General features: G+C 48.1%; 1 long non-coding RNA gene across 3 annotated transcripts in view; it reads left to right on the forward strand.

Annotated features, from left to right (window-relative positions):
* The window catches only part of LOC122167654, a 49,037-nt gene that overhangs the window by 32,688 nt on the left and 1,899 nt on the right, over positions 1-14,450 (forward strand). For all 3 annotated transcript variants that reach the window (XR_006171068.1, XR_006171069.1, XR_006171067.1), the window contains exons 2-5: positions 9,922-10,073; positions 10,361-10,958; positions 12,042-12,149; positions 12,280-12,477. This is a non-coding gene — a long non-coding RNA (uncharacterized LOC122167654). The remainder of the gene's footprint in view (positions 1-9,921; positions 10,074-10,360; positions 10,959-12,041; positions 12,150-12,279; positions 12,478-14,450) is intronic.

Below are 14,450 nucleotides of genomic sequence, written 5' to 3' on the forward strand. Positions count from 1 at the left end.
GATTTCAGCAGCAGCTGCACCAGGTGGACTTGTAGGCACGTGCATGGTGCACCAACCAAACGTGTGCTCAAAGACACGGGCTGTGCTGAGCTTTCCACATGGACCTGTCAGAATCGGTGGGCTCAGTCACTGCTCTTGAAATGAGAGGTAACATTTTGTCCTTCCCCGGGTTTTATTTTAAATGCTTGAGACAAATATGGAACGTTTGGCAGCTCTCTGGAGGGGAGCTGCCTCTGAGGAAGCCTAGCTTTCTAATGAGGGGTGTACATGACAGCTGTCTGTCTCTGCATTTTATACTGCTGCTCATCAACTTAATGGCAATAAATGAACTCCCAGGTGGTATTAGCGGCGTCTCTGGATCTCTCTGCATTAGGAACTGCTCAGAGAGCTGGCTTTGGCTTCTCTTTTTGTTGCTTTTTTTTTTTTTTTTTTTTTGTCTTGGTTTTCAGGTTTAAATGGTTTAAAATAGCCTCTGTTTGCCCTGCAGCTCCCAGGATGGATGGGTTGCGTGTGCGATCCGCTCCCTGAGCTTTGCTGTGCAATTGCTATAGCTCAGCCATAAAGGGGAAAAAATGTGTCTAACAAATGCACCAGCCGTAGCGATGCCTTGTGTAAAACCTCACCAAGTCTCCACGTGAGCACTGCCCTCGTTTAGACACGCAGCACCCATCCATTTGGACTCAAGCTACCTTGTGGTGGTGCAGAAGTTGGGGCAGGAGGCACCTGTGTGGGGCAGGACCCCCATATGGGTGGGTTTGGGAGAGCAGATCTGCACGGGCTGCCCTGAGGCTCCGGGAGGAGCAGCAAAAACAGAGTGATGACGGCTGACTCATGCCTGGTGCTGGGACTTGCCATGTGTTGTAATCAGTGAGAAATGCTTTGCCTGTGGTATCATTTTCTTTAAATATATCATTAGGGAAAATGACAGCCCAAATGGTGGGAGGATGCTAATGACTGTGGAGTGGCAGACGTTGCAGAAAAGAGTTTTCTGCAAACACATCGCAGGTGGGAGCGTGGGGGGAGGCGAGGAGACAGACGGGCACATGGTGCTGCCTTCAGCCCCAGCACTGCCCCACTGCCTCCTATGGCTTTGGGGGAACCCAACCCTGCTGGAGAACCCAGCCCTGGAAGGAAGACTTCATGGTGCCCAGGGCTGCTGGAACAAAGCTCCCAGTGTTCCCTTCCATTCTTGTGCCAGATGTCTTCCCTCTCTCTATTTATTGCAAGGAAGGACACCAAGGAACAAGGTGTGTTTGGTGCTTTGTCTTTTATCTCTCTTCTGTTCTCAAAATCCTAGATTTGGGCTGCATCTCTATAAGAAATAATAAAAAAGGATGACCTTTAATTTCCACTGAGCAGTCTGCAGTTCCTAGGGACGCTACGCAAACTCTGTTTTCTGCTAGATAAAGGTCTTCTGCCTTGTACTTCAGAGGCACTGTGCTGGACTTCAGTGTTTTTTTTTTCCTCTCGAAATTCTTCTTCTCCGAGAGCAATTAGCAAGGAGAAGGGCAGGTAATTGTCTCAGTGCTCACGCTGCTGAGGGTGGGTGCTGAGCAGCCAGGTGGAGCCCTGCAGTGTCCTTTGCATCAAAAGCACAGAGCAGAGTGGAGCTCCCCTTTGAAGGAAGGGCTCTGCAGAAAATGGAACTTCTCGAACCCAGCCTGCAGCTGCCTGCCTGTCTGCTCCTGCAGAAGAAGCACTGGAAAGTCCTTCCAGTGCCCACAACAACCTTTGCCATTGCAGTGCCTGCCCCCTCCAAGGGAGATGCTGGTGGATCTGTTGGTCCCCTCGTAATGAAACCACACACCTCCCATGGAGGGAGCATAGGGCTGTGCTGGGTTGGCTCTTCTATGGGATATGTTCTGCATCTGAATGAGTCTGTGGGTGTTGTATAAGTAACAGAGCCATGATGGGCATCTTGCTCATCCCCGTGCTGCTGGTACACCGACCGGGAGCTGTGTAAGGGATTGAGTTTTAGCTTTATTTATTTCACTGCACGTTCGTATTTCTGTTAGTGTGACGTTGCTGCTGACACTGGGCTGTGATGCAGGGCAGGTTTATTTTTCCATCAAAGGGAGGAGTGATGGTGCCTTCCCCTAAAGTGCCTGGTTTTAGGGTAGGAGCGTTGAAACCCAGCTCCTGGTGAGCTGGCACTGTGTCCCTGCCTTCGGTGGCACTGCGGGGGCTTCCTGTGAGCCCAGCAGCACAGCAGATGGAGGAGCACAGGATTTATTTACTACAACTGGGCTGGGAACATCCCCAACGCTCCCCTCTGCCAGCACAGCAGTTGGGAAGGGGAAGCACTACAAAATGGTAGGATCTGTTGACAGGCATTAAGGCTTTCTCTCCTCCCCCAGCTCTGTGTGGAAACGTGTCCAGCTTGTGCTGCTCCACGTGGGGATTTTTCCTGGGGTGAAGCAGATCCTGTTCTGTATGTGGGACCCAGAGGGGACACCGTGGCAGTTTTCTCAGTTTTTAAGTGTTTCATCCTTCGGACTTGGCGTGATGAAATGAATTGACTTTAAACAGTTTCCTTCTGAAACCAGTAGGGATTTCAGTAGAATGGCACTGAGTTGTCCTGGCTCATATGGAAGGGATGAGTTCATCACAGGGTAAGCATTTTCTTGCCAAGGGCTGAAAAACAACCTATAATGCGAATAGTTTCATGCACTTGAGTTAATCACAACCTTCCAAAAGGTTATTTTAACATAGATCTGTGAATTAAGCAACATTTCTGCAAAGCTACAAAAACTGAGGGGGAAAAACAACAACCCACAGCACAGATCTCATGTTCCCATTTAGTAAAGGAGTTGCTGGGTATTTCTTGAACAACGCTTGAAAGTCCTGAAATGGCTGCTCAGGAATGGGGCTGGCTGGTTATGGGCTCCCCTTGGGATGGGATGATCCCCACCTGCAGGAGCTCCTTGCTGCTCTCCTGAACTGCAGAGTGTGGTTGAAAATGGGAGGAGAGGATGGCTGAGGTGGCCTGGGGATGTGCCCCATCCCTGCAGCTCCTCACACAGGTCTGATGCTGCTCCAGAGTGAGCAATGGAAAATCTGCCTTGGCTTGAGCTAAGTTGGCTTGTAGCTGTAATTCCACCTTAATTTTCCTTTGGCAATTCTTCATGCTTGGCACTTGATGTAGCAAGTGTGAGATGCTCTTTGAAGCAATTACAGCTACAAAGCAGGAGCGGGGCTGGAATACCTGATTTAAATTCCACGTCTATTGCAAGAGGGATGGAAGCAGTCACTTGGATAGCTGCTGGCTCCTGAGCTCTGCCTCTGAGATCAGTGCAGGATCTCAGCTTTGCTTCTTGGCAGGGTGATAGTGCCACATTCCCAGCTTAATGCTGCTGCTTCTTTTTTTTCCTCTTTCCATTTATTTTTTTTTTTTCAATCTTTTATTTCATTTTCATTGCTGCTATAGAGTGTCAAGCACTCTCTGAGTAAGGGACAGCTGGGCTGATGGAATGGTGCTCTTCTGCTTGTTGGGCAGTGTTTGGTTTGCAGTTTGGCTAGTGAAGCTCTGCAGAGGATGCTTTGTTGGCAACCTGGGGCCGGAGATAACAGAAAGATGCATGGGGTGTGGGGCTGGCTGGCTCTGCTCTGAAGTTGGAAGGAATGGTTTCCTCCAGGTGCTCATTCTGGGGGAAATAATTGGTATTTGAATCACAAATTGCATCTAAACCACTGATGGATGGATCGTATCCTTCTGCATGAGGAGCTCAGCTCCTGGCAGGAGCAGAAGTGCTTCTGGCGCTTTCAGCTTTGCTGCTGTCTCATCATAGGATGCCTCCTTTCACCATGCATGTAGCTGGGGTGCAGCAACATGGCTGCTGGGAAGATAGAAGAGGTAGAGGGCAATAGGAAAACCTATTTTAGATGATAGGTAGAAGCTCTGTCCTGAGATCTGCAGTCTGGTAATCTCTCCCATTAGTACCTGACACATATATGGGATCCTTCTGCTGCTCATTGAAGCAATATAACCCGAAAGAATGACCACTTCTATCTCACCTATCAGTACAATGCTATAAATGAGGATGTCACAAAATGCTTAGTAGCAGGAAACCAAAATGGAAACTGCCACTCTGGATATTCTTCAAGTGTCACCTATTTCTTCAACATCTCAGACTTCCCAAGCGCTTAAGGCAGAGGCTGAAGGCGACTTGCTGCAAGCAGCAGGAGAGTGGGCACCCCTGGGGTGGGCATGGGTTAACCACAGCTTTCTGATGATGCACCTTGCAAAGGGAATGTACAGCTGATTTCCTGAGATCGCTCTTGTTTGCTATCGATCCGGGAAAGAAATCAATGGTCCCATCCCATGACTCACCAAAGTGAGAGCTGGTCCAATTACACGTTTGCCCTCGCTGAGATGTTTTGAATTAACAGCAGTTGCTAATTGGGCAAACTCTGTGCTGTCCTGCAATGAGCAGCCCTAGAGGCATGGCATCCAGCTCCCAGCCTGGAGGAGCCTTGCAAGTGGCAATGAGCGACTTAGCAGATGCAGGGCATGAGGAATCCTTGTTGGAAAACAGCCGAACAAAAATCCCTGCTTATGTTTGCGTTGAGAAAAGCAGATATTTGATTAAGGTTCTCATCTCCACGTGCGATTACCGTGGTGAAAACAAACTGCTTGGTTGTCTGGGAGTGCTGATAACTCGCCTTGCACGCTGCAGGCAGGTTGCAGGGAGCAGGATTACACTGTGAAAGCCAAGAGAGCAGTGCTGGGAGTGTGCGTGCCTTGTGGTTTGTCAGCAGGAGGGAATCCTGCACTGCTTTCCATGTAGGGTGGCAGTGGTGGCTGGTAGAGGCACAGGTGTGGAGGGATGAGCACAGCAAGGCTCTGGGTTTGCTGCGATTTGCAATGTCCCTTTGCCTCGGGGCAGCATTGGGGTGGGGTGATGGCAGTGGGATGGGAACAACAGGTGGTAGGTGCAGCAGGGCTGCCTGCATCTGTTTCTCTGCAAGATGTCCCTGTTTGCACAAGCAGGTGAAGCGTGGGTGAAGTGCACAGCGTGGACAGCTGGATTGGAGCAGGATGGGGAGCTGTGCTGCAGAGCATCACCATCAGCCTGAGGAGGCTGTGCCTGGTGGATTTTCTGGGCTTTCATTCAATTTGGAAATTAATTCTCCCATTCTCAGTTGCATGAAGTAACTCTGGCATGTACCTGCGAGTGAGGCTGGGGAACCATCCAGGTACTGAGGGAGTTGCAATGGAATTCTGAAATCCCTTAATCTTATTAGTAAGTGATGGTGTCAGCTTCCCCTGCAGCAGAGTGGAGCAGTAACAGCCCTTTAATTTTCCTGAAAGGTCCGTGTAACACAATGCTGCATTTGCTGAGTATGGTACAAATGACAGATAATTCCTTTCCAAGGAAAGCTTAAAGTTGTTTTCAAAGAAAAAAAAGAGGCTTTTTTTTTTTTTCTTTTTCATCATTCTTCCTTATTCTCATCCTGTTGAGTCCAGGCTAAGGGATGCTAAACATGAGATATTTGCAGTGTAAGAGGTGGCGAGGAGCAGCCCTATGCTGTGAGGTGCAGAGAGCTGAGTTCTTACAGCAGTGGGGGAGAAATCAGCAGCATTGAACTTCATTTGTGCACTGCTGTCTGTGGAAGCCATGCAATGAATCAAAGGAGTGGTGACAACGTCAGGGTCTCCTGCAGAATGGCAGTGATGCCTTTGCCTTTCAGAGATCCCCTAGCAGTGCTCCTGCCCCAGCTGGGAGCATTGTGGGGTCAGGCTGGAAGCATTTGGTGATCATCCCACCTGTCCTGGCCTTCTCCAGCTCGGAGCGTTGCCCCTTTTTGCTTGGAAACACCTCAGCCCCACTCTGCGTGTTTAAATGCTTGAGCTCAGGGGCAGCTGCAAATTTTGCCTGTCTGGAAAGATCCAGACTGTCCTTTAGCAAAACCTCAGCAGTTCAAGCTCAGAGTTTGATTCCTGTGAGCATTCCTGCAATTTCATATCAAAATCAAATCCCATATTCCTGCAATATGGGTCTTTAGCAGCGTTAGGATCAGTGTCTTCCAGCAGCAGCCCCGTCTCTCTGGTTTATGAGGACAGACAGGGTGTAATTGGGATCGTGGCTCCTGCCTCTCCCCTGCAGTGCCTTTTACTTTGGGGATTATTAAGCACTCCAAGCAGACTGTGCACAAGCTATTTGTTTTGCTGTGCTTTTTCCTCTCTTTTTTATTTTGTTCATTTTTTATTTACATGAGCCCTTGGGAACACAATGCTAAAAATGTTATTAAGACCCATTAAAAGCCATTGACCACACATGCCCTGCAGATTATTATTATTATTTTTTTTTTCTTAATAAAAGCTGCTGCCTATTGCTTTGGAGAAAGGAAGAGCAGAAGGGGAGTTGAGAATATATTTCCTGCAAGAGTGGGTGAAGTGCTAAAGAAAAGACTTTTGGTGTGGCAGTTCCATCCCTCTGGTTCTGATAGAGCTTGGCTTTCCTTCATGGCTCAACTCAAGCATTGGGATGCAGCTGGTCCTCAACGAGGGAAGTAATGGCTGGATGCTGACTTAGGCTTGAAGGTGCCCGTGCCTTGGAAAACCATGTTGCTGAGATGCATGCCGTAGATCTGGGATCCTCCAGCACTCTGAGGAGGACTAAGGAACTCCAGTGCTTCCCTCCCACAGAAACTCATGTCTTTGGCCAATTTTTTACTCCATTTTTCCTTCCTTCTGCTCTGAAAACACACGGGGCATTGTGCTGGGCTGAGAACCAGCTCCCTGCTGTGCCTCAGCTCCCATCCAGAGCTGCACCTTGCTCCAACCATACCTACAGAAAGTACAATTAAAGTGCAGATCCTTTGGTGTAATTTGGGATGCTCCCCCCATGCCACAGCTGGTGTGGGTTCACTTTCCCCCCTGCTGTGATGAGATGGCAGTGGAGGATGAAAGTTGCACTATTGAGGTTAAACTCAATGATATTTATGAGCCTGTTCCAACTCAAATATTCTATGATTCTATGATGCTTTGGGGTAGAAGATGTGCAGATGCTGCTCAGCCAGGTACCAGTGGTGGGAGTGGTGCTGGTTGTACCTCTGGAGCTGCCCTTCACCTGCAGCAGTAGGAGCTCTGCTTAGAACATCTGCCATTCCAGCAAGGCCTTTCATTTCCACTCGGGCTTCTGTTCTGAATATTTGATGTTGCTCTCAAACGAGAGAGTGCAAATGTTAAGATGTTTGAATGATTTTGCCCCAGGGTTCATGCATTAATGATGAGAATTATCACCATCTGAGTAGTTAGTAGTTCAGGACTTAGCAGAAGGTTAACAAAAGGTGTGAAACAATTAAGCTGTGATGAACAGACAAGTTTCTGTAATTGCAGAGCTAGGTTTTGTGGTGCTGTTTTTGGCCTTTTCTAAGGTAGAAGGAAATGCAGAGGTTCTTTCACTGAAAAAACTCGGTGGTGGCTCCAGGGGAGACCCAAGCAGAGCCCGGCTCTGGAACATGGTGTAGAAATGGGGTGTACAGCCTTGTTCATGTACACTTATGGGATGATTTGGTGCTGGGAAGTGGCTGCTTGTGTTCTGGTGTCACAGACTACTTAAAGGATGCATTTTCTGACGCCCAGCATGGCAGAACCTTGTAAGCCCAGCCCTTCTTGAGGTTATTTTTGCACAGGTAAACATCTGACTGAGCAAAACTTCAGTTTTCACATACAGAGACTTCCAAAAGCAGTTTTCAGAATTAAATAAGAGCAGGACAATTAGATGAGAGCAGCAGGAAGAAGAAATTAAAAGGTTTCTGCAGAAGGCCTGGGTTTCTGTGGGAGGGGGGCAGAGGAGGTCCTTGGTCCACCTCAAAGTGCTGGAGGGCCACAGATCTGCTGCATCCAGCCAACTCATCAATCCATAAAGATCTTCAGCATTGTGGAAGAGGATAAATCACAATGAGTTTAATTATTGGGTAATGCCATAAATATTGCTGCTTGCCTCCTGGGTGTAACCAAAGGCCTTGAGAGAAGAGGCAGAGCAGTTTCCTAAGGCTGGGTTGTGTCCCTGGAGCAGCTCCCCAAAGCTCCTGGGGTCACTGGTGGGCTCTTTGTGAGCCATCAGGAGAGGTGCTGATTCAGATTCTGAAGGGGGTTCATTAGCTAAAATGGTCTTACTGTATGCAGGCTGGTAATAGCCTTGTGTGTGCAATGTTTCTGGCTTAGAGAGGTGTCTGATGGCTTTGGGAGCAGGAAGGAGCCTGAAATAGCAATTCATTGGTACCCGTGGTTCTTTTCTTTTCTAGATATCTTATCATGGAGCAAAATGACTCCATCTCATCTTGGGATCTCCCCGCACAACCTCTGCAGCCCATCTCTGCAAGACATTTCATTAGCTGCTCCTGTTTAAGAACAAAATCTGTCATTTCCATCGCTGCTTTCCTGTGTATAAGGATGTGTAAACCAGTCCACGGGGGTTCAGGGGTCTGCTTACAGCATGGGCTGTTCTTGGGAAGGGGGGCAAACTTAGGTTTAGGTGCTGGTGTTGCTCATCTCTGCAAGGGCCTGGTGCAGACCCAGCAGTGCTACTGGCAGGAAGCCCTGGGAAACCAGGGTTTGGGAACCAGGCTGTCCCAGCCTGCTGTTGGCATTCAGTATCTGCCTGCCCGTAACTTCCAGCTACTCCTTCCTGTTCACTGCCTGGCGTTCATGGGCTAGCAGTCAATAATCCTCCTCTAGCCACTCCATGCTGATGCCTTGCTCGGTTTTTGTTCTTCTTCTGAAGCCTCAGCACAAATGTTCCAACTGAACCCTTGTCACCCCGTGTTTCGCATCCCAGTGGCATTGCAGGGCTGCAGAGCATTTCTTGCACTGCCACTTTGGGCAGTGTGCTTTTTCTCCTTTGCTCATGACAGTGCATGGCAAGGACAGAGAGATGTATAAAATCAGAAGATACACTGGCAGCATGGCCACAGATCATCCTGCTCCTCATGGTAGAAGAGTTAACTATTGAAGGAAATTGGGCAATCAGTGCTGCCAGTTGTACAGTGCTTTCGGGTAGACAAGGTGACAGAGCTAATTTTCAATCCCACTGGGATGGAGAAAGCTGTAAATTACCAGGGATGGAAAATCTCGCAATAGAGAGATGAACAGAGGAGGGGGGAAAATTGTTTTTTTTTTTTCCCTTGAAAGATTTCAGTGCTATAGCATGATAGGGTATCCTGAGTTGGAAGGGACCCACAAGGATCATGGAGTCCACCCTCTGGCCCACCCAAACCTTATGGCTGAGAGCACTGTCCTGATGCTCCCTGAGCATCTGGGGACAGAGCACGTTCCTAACATCCAGCCCGAGCCTCTCCCCTAAGTATTATATTTATATATATTCATGTTGAACACAGAGCGATGCTGTCAGCACTGGTTTTCACTTAGTGTCAGCCTTGTCCGATGCACTTGGGTGACAAAGCACGCTGCATTGCTTTTGCTTAATATTTGGCAGGCTCTGAGGAGAGGAATTAGCTCAATACAGATATAATTATTCCACCAGGATGATCATTTCTGTGAGTCTCCAACTGAAGTTTCCCTGAGGAATGGCCCACAGGGAGCAGGGATGGGGCTGAGCGTGAAGATGATGGCCACATCACAGTGCCTGGGGGAGAGCCCAGTCTTCCTGTGGGGCTGGCAGAGGAAGGGATGGTTTTTTCCCATGGCTTTTGGCCAGTGAGCAACCTCTGCTGTGAGCTCACCTGCAAGGCACGCAGCTGGGGATGCAGTGGGAACATCTTGCCAGGCTCAGCATGCTGCTGATCTCATGTGGTTCCTGCAACACCTTGCGCTTGGTTAGGGCAGTGTGCTGGCTGGGTTCTTGCACCAAACACACGAGTTTTGCCATTGCTGTGCATTCCATATAAATGTTTTTCTTTTCAGGGCTTGTAGTCATGCCTTGTGAATAACTACCCATGGAATTGTTGTTGCAGAGTCCTGGATCTCCCCTGAAAGGCTGTTAACAGCAGGTTTAAAAGCAAATCTAATGGATGTTGGAGAAATAAACCACCTTTATCCTGGGCATTTGGTGCTCAGTCCCACTGCTTCTGCAGAGCTCAGGCTGCACAGGCACAGCACTGCTCAGGTGAGTTCCTTCCTTTACGGGTGGAGGCTTTACCTGGCAGTCCTGAGAGATAATGTGGATTTTGCTTCATGTTTAGCAATCAGAGATTTTCCTTGTCTCCTGCACGGAGAAACATTTATTCACTCCTAGGCTTTGACCTAATTCTTGGCGATAAATATTCAGATTTCTTCAAGGGAGCGGAGGAGAGATGGGAAAACAGAAGCCTTCATCAAAACGACACAGATGTGAAGCAGCCTTTAATTGATTTGCTTTTGTCAGACATAATTAAGTCTTACATTTCGTTGCAGCTCTTGGCTCCTGTTCAGATCTCAAGACGTCTTCGGCGATAAGGAGCATTGTGGCTTCCAATGGCATCAATGGGCTCTTGCACAGGAGGCACAGCATCTTCTGTTGTGTTGGCTGGAAGTAAAGCCGTGAGGCACAGCCAAAACCCAGCTTTCTGACTGCAATAAAGTGCCAAAATGTCACTCCTCCTTCTGTGCTTCTCTCTGGAGCATTCCTTCCCTTCCTGCACATATCGCTCGCTTTGTGGTTCGTCAGCTCTGGGTGGGCTGTGCTGCCCATGCTGCCTGATGGAGCCCGAGTGGATCTGCTTGAGAACGTGCTTCAATCTCACCTATGTTTTATTCCTGGATATATCCTGGCTTCAGCACATATCAAGTCCGTTGTTGAGCCAAGGCCCGCGCCAACACATCAAGAATTTGGATTCCTTTACGCTGCTCATTGTCCTTCAGAACTAAGCAGTGCTTCTTCCCATGCATTTGAAAGGAAAAAAATTCAATTTTGTAGCATGGTGAAGAAGCTGGGTGAATGTTTAGAGTGGCAAAGCCCAAGGCGGTCTGTATTACATTCTGCTAACTTCATCAGGCGTAGGTCTTGCTGGAGGTGAGTGTGCAACAGGGCTGTCTTCAATAAGAGGCTCAGGATATCTAGGGAGCTTTAGCTGTGAAGACTCCTGTAACTCCTGCCAAAGGAGAAAGACTTTAAAACCTTCCTTTGCCTTGCTCTCTTTCTGTCTATTGTATTATTTAATCTCACCTTCACTCAGCAGAGTTCTTATGTGTTGAAAGGAAATGAAATCTCTGCTGTGTTATTATTGCTCTCTGCTTAGATAAATAGCGTTGTGCTGAATTCAGGGCAAGGCTCGCCAGCTTTTACCTCCTAAATATGCTGCTCTGGGCAGCATGGCTCTGAGAGTGAAAAGTGCTCTGAGGTATTGCTGAGAGATCTTCCCATCTCTGCCACTGGAACTGAATCCTTTAACAGGTAAACAAAGCTGTGGGACATTCAGGGTGAGAAAGACATTAGGATTTGTCACCTACCCACAATACCACAGCAGCAGGATTTGGGTTCGGTGAGGCCATCATAGGGATGCTTGTCTTACTTTTTGCTTGCTGGGCTGAGAAAGCCCTTTTCCCAAGGTTTTAATCCCCAACTTGCTGACAGTGCAATGCATGGACATGCACAGACTGGGCTTCACACAGCCTGAGGAGTGACTCTGCTGCTCTGAGAGCAGGTGTCTCAGCAGCTGCAGTGTGAAATGTTCCTGTAGGACAGTGCTCCTTCTTCTCACAAATGAGGGCAGCAGAAGAAATTAAGCATGATGTTTCTTCCCAATGCACTGCTCACCTGGGCTTTGTACAATCACTGATGTTGGTAAAGACCTCTCAGGTCATCAAGTCGAATCATGGATGCTCGTGAGCCAGCAGCTCTGGGGCACCTTTGAGACATGGGAGGAAGGATGTGAGGTCTGGGTGAGCTGAGAGTTAGGAGGGAGCAAGATGGTTCTCCTGAAGCTGAGCATTGGAGGAACTGGAGAATGGAGGTACAGCATCTTATTTGGTGCCTGGTTCTCATGGGGGGCTGTGTGTTCCAGCACTGGGATCTCACAGGGGTCACTGAAGGGGCTTGACATGGTGACCATCAGCTGCCATTTCCAATTGACCAGTGTGATGATTCCTATTTCAGGCCACCATTCTCAGGCCCTGCTGAGAACAGCTTCAGTGACATGCTCTCCCTGTGACCTCTATTTCAGCCCTCCTGGTGGTTGGCTGCTGACTCTCTGGTCCTATTCAGGTTCTTTGGAGCCCCTTCCCTTCCCTTCCCTTCCCTTCCCTTCCCTTCCCTTCCCTTCCCTTCCCTTCCCTTCCCTTCCCTTGTTTTTTTGCCAGAAAATTTTCACATTAATATTTATTTCTGTCTGCAGAATTATAAGAGAGATAAGTGGGATTTCCTCTGTGCTGGCAGAGCAAAGGAGGAGTGTGGACCTGTGCTTACATAACGAACCCCCATGTGGCAGGAAAGGGTCCTGTGGCCCACAGCTGCCTGATGATGTGCAAAAAGCAAATTGCTGTCATTGCAGATGTGCTGAGAATGACTTCTGGAAGCTGCTATCTAAAATCTGGTAAGTAAAATGTGGTAAGGATTTCTCATAACGATATCTAATAGTTTTCTAGCACAAAAGGCATTTTGTCCAAAACAATCCCCAAGCCTATTCCGGACCTTGCTGGACAGGAATTTTGTGGTTGCCTAGGAACTGCTGATCACAGCCTGATTGCATCCAATAGGGGCTGAAAAGGGCAGCGTTTCCATCCCTGTCACAGCCATGCAGTCCTATGGCAGCTTTCAAAGGGCCAAAGGAATGCTGGGGTGGCTGCACTTGGAAGTGGATGGGAGATAAGGGCAGAAAAAAGGCGTGCATGTAGGGGATTTTGAGGAGAGTTCATCGTGGATGATGGACAAGCCCTTGGAATTCATCGTGAGGAAGTCTTTGCCTTGAGGTCTCCCAGTCTCAAGAGCCTAGCCAGGGTAGGTATAAGTGATATGAGAAAAGCAGTAGTTTGCAAAAGGAGCTTGATACCAAATGATGCGTATCAGGAATTATGAAGTTCGTAAGTCATGAGGACAATTTTTATAAGAGTGTGGAAACTGTGGTTGTCAAGAGGAAGCACAAAAAAAAATCTTTAAATATCTTTGAACAGAAGGAAAAAAATGGTTCCAGCTGGTGGGTTTGTCAGTGCGTGGAGTGGTTCAATCCATGCAATCATCTTCGGTCAGTGTTTCTTTGTGGCATTTGGAAAGACAGAATGATGTGCTTTGTGTCTCTAATGGGCAGTGCAATCTTTCCCAACCCGTCTTTAATCAGTGGAGTAGTAAATTATGTCTGTGTTGTCAGGGGGTACACTTAGAAATCAGTGTCTATGTAACGCGTGCTGGAGAGTCTCAGAAGAGCTGGTGCAGAAGGCTGAGGTCTGCAGATGTTCATTTTTAATCAGCACCAGAAAAGCTGGGAAAAGGCTAGTTTGTATTTTAAAAAGGCTGTTATTATATCTGGGATAAATGCAAGCTAGTAATTGTGGACAAAATGATATAACAGGTGAAAGAGAATTCAATTGATGAGGAATTCAGCGCTAGGAATAAAACAAATGGGTTTATGAAACATAGGTCTTTAGAAGCTTGAATTCATCAGCTTAGTCATGGTTATTAGGCAGGTCGAGGACAACCTGTGTTTTGCAAAGTGGTCGACAGTGTTTCACAAGGCAGCAGGGGGCATTGCCCCTTGGTGGGAGCTCTGCTGGGGTTGGCTGTGGTTGCATCATCCTTTCTAGGTACAGAGCAAGGTGAGGTCTTTTGCTGGGCTGTCATAAAATTGAGCTTTGTTTGTTTGTTTGTTTGTTTGCCCCAGAGTGTTGCTGTAAGAATTATAGATGAGGGTGGGAGCCAACTGCAAGGAACATTTTGAAAAGGAAAATTAAAAAATAAACGATTCCAAAAAAGGTGGCGTAGTCTATTTATGTGGCTGGGTTCCATCCAAGAAGGCATTTGGATAAGTCCTCAGCACAGCTGACTCAACCCAGCCACCAAAACATGGACAGCACAGGATCTGTGCCCATCTGTGCAGAGCAGCATTGCTGAGTGCCTTCCAAAGCCGAGAGGCAGCGCCTTCACCTTTCTGCCTTCCCAAGGATGCTGAGGGCCTCACGGGGCTGGTTGGAGCCATTCATGCCTTTCCAGTTCTGCCTTCTCCAAGGGCTGATCCCAGCCTTGGGCTGTAGGATGAGGGAGTGATGCTGCTTGTGCCTCACTATTCCCTCCTCCATCACCTTGGCTAGTAGCAAGAGCTCAGGAGTAATCCATGAAGCCTGAGGAGCAATGCAAGTTCACCCTGTAAGAAGACTCAACCTATCAATTTCTCTCGTGTTTCTTCTCGTTTCTAACAGTGACTTGAAAGGATACAGTGCTGCTGTCAAAGATGTGTCAGGAGCACGGCACAGCCTCTCAGAGTTGCTAGGTGACTGCTGCCCTCAGGGCACAAATCCCAGTCCCGCCTGCTCCTGGGATGAGTAATACATCTCATTGGCATCCGTTGGACAAAAG

This window comes from Centrocercus urophasianus, unplaced genomic scaffold (assembly GCF_019232065.1).
Source record: "Centrocercus urophasianus isolate 14NV4802_14NV808 unplaced genomic scaffold, USGS_Curo_1.0 seq_38, whole genome shotgun sequence".
Taxonomy (NCBI): Eukaryota; Metazoa; Chordata; class Aves; order Galliformes; family Phasianidae; genus Centrocercus; species Centrocercus urophasianus.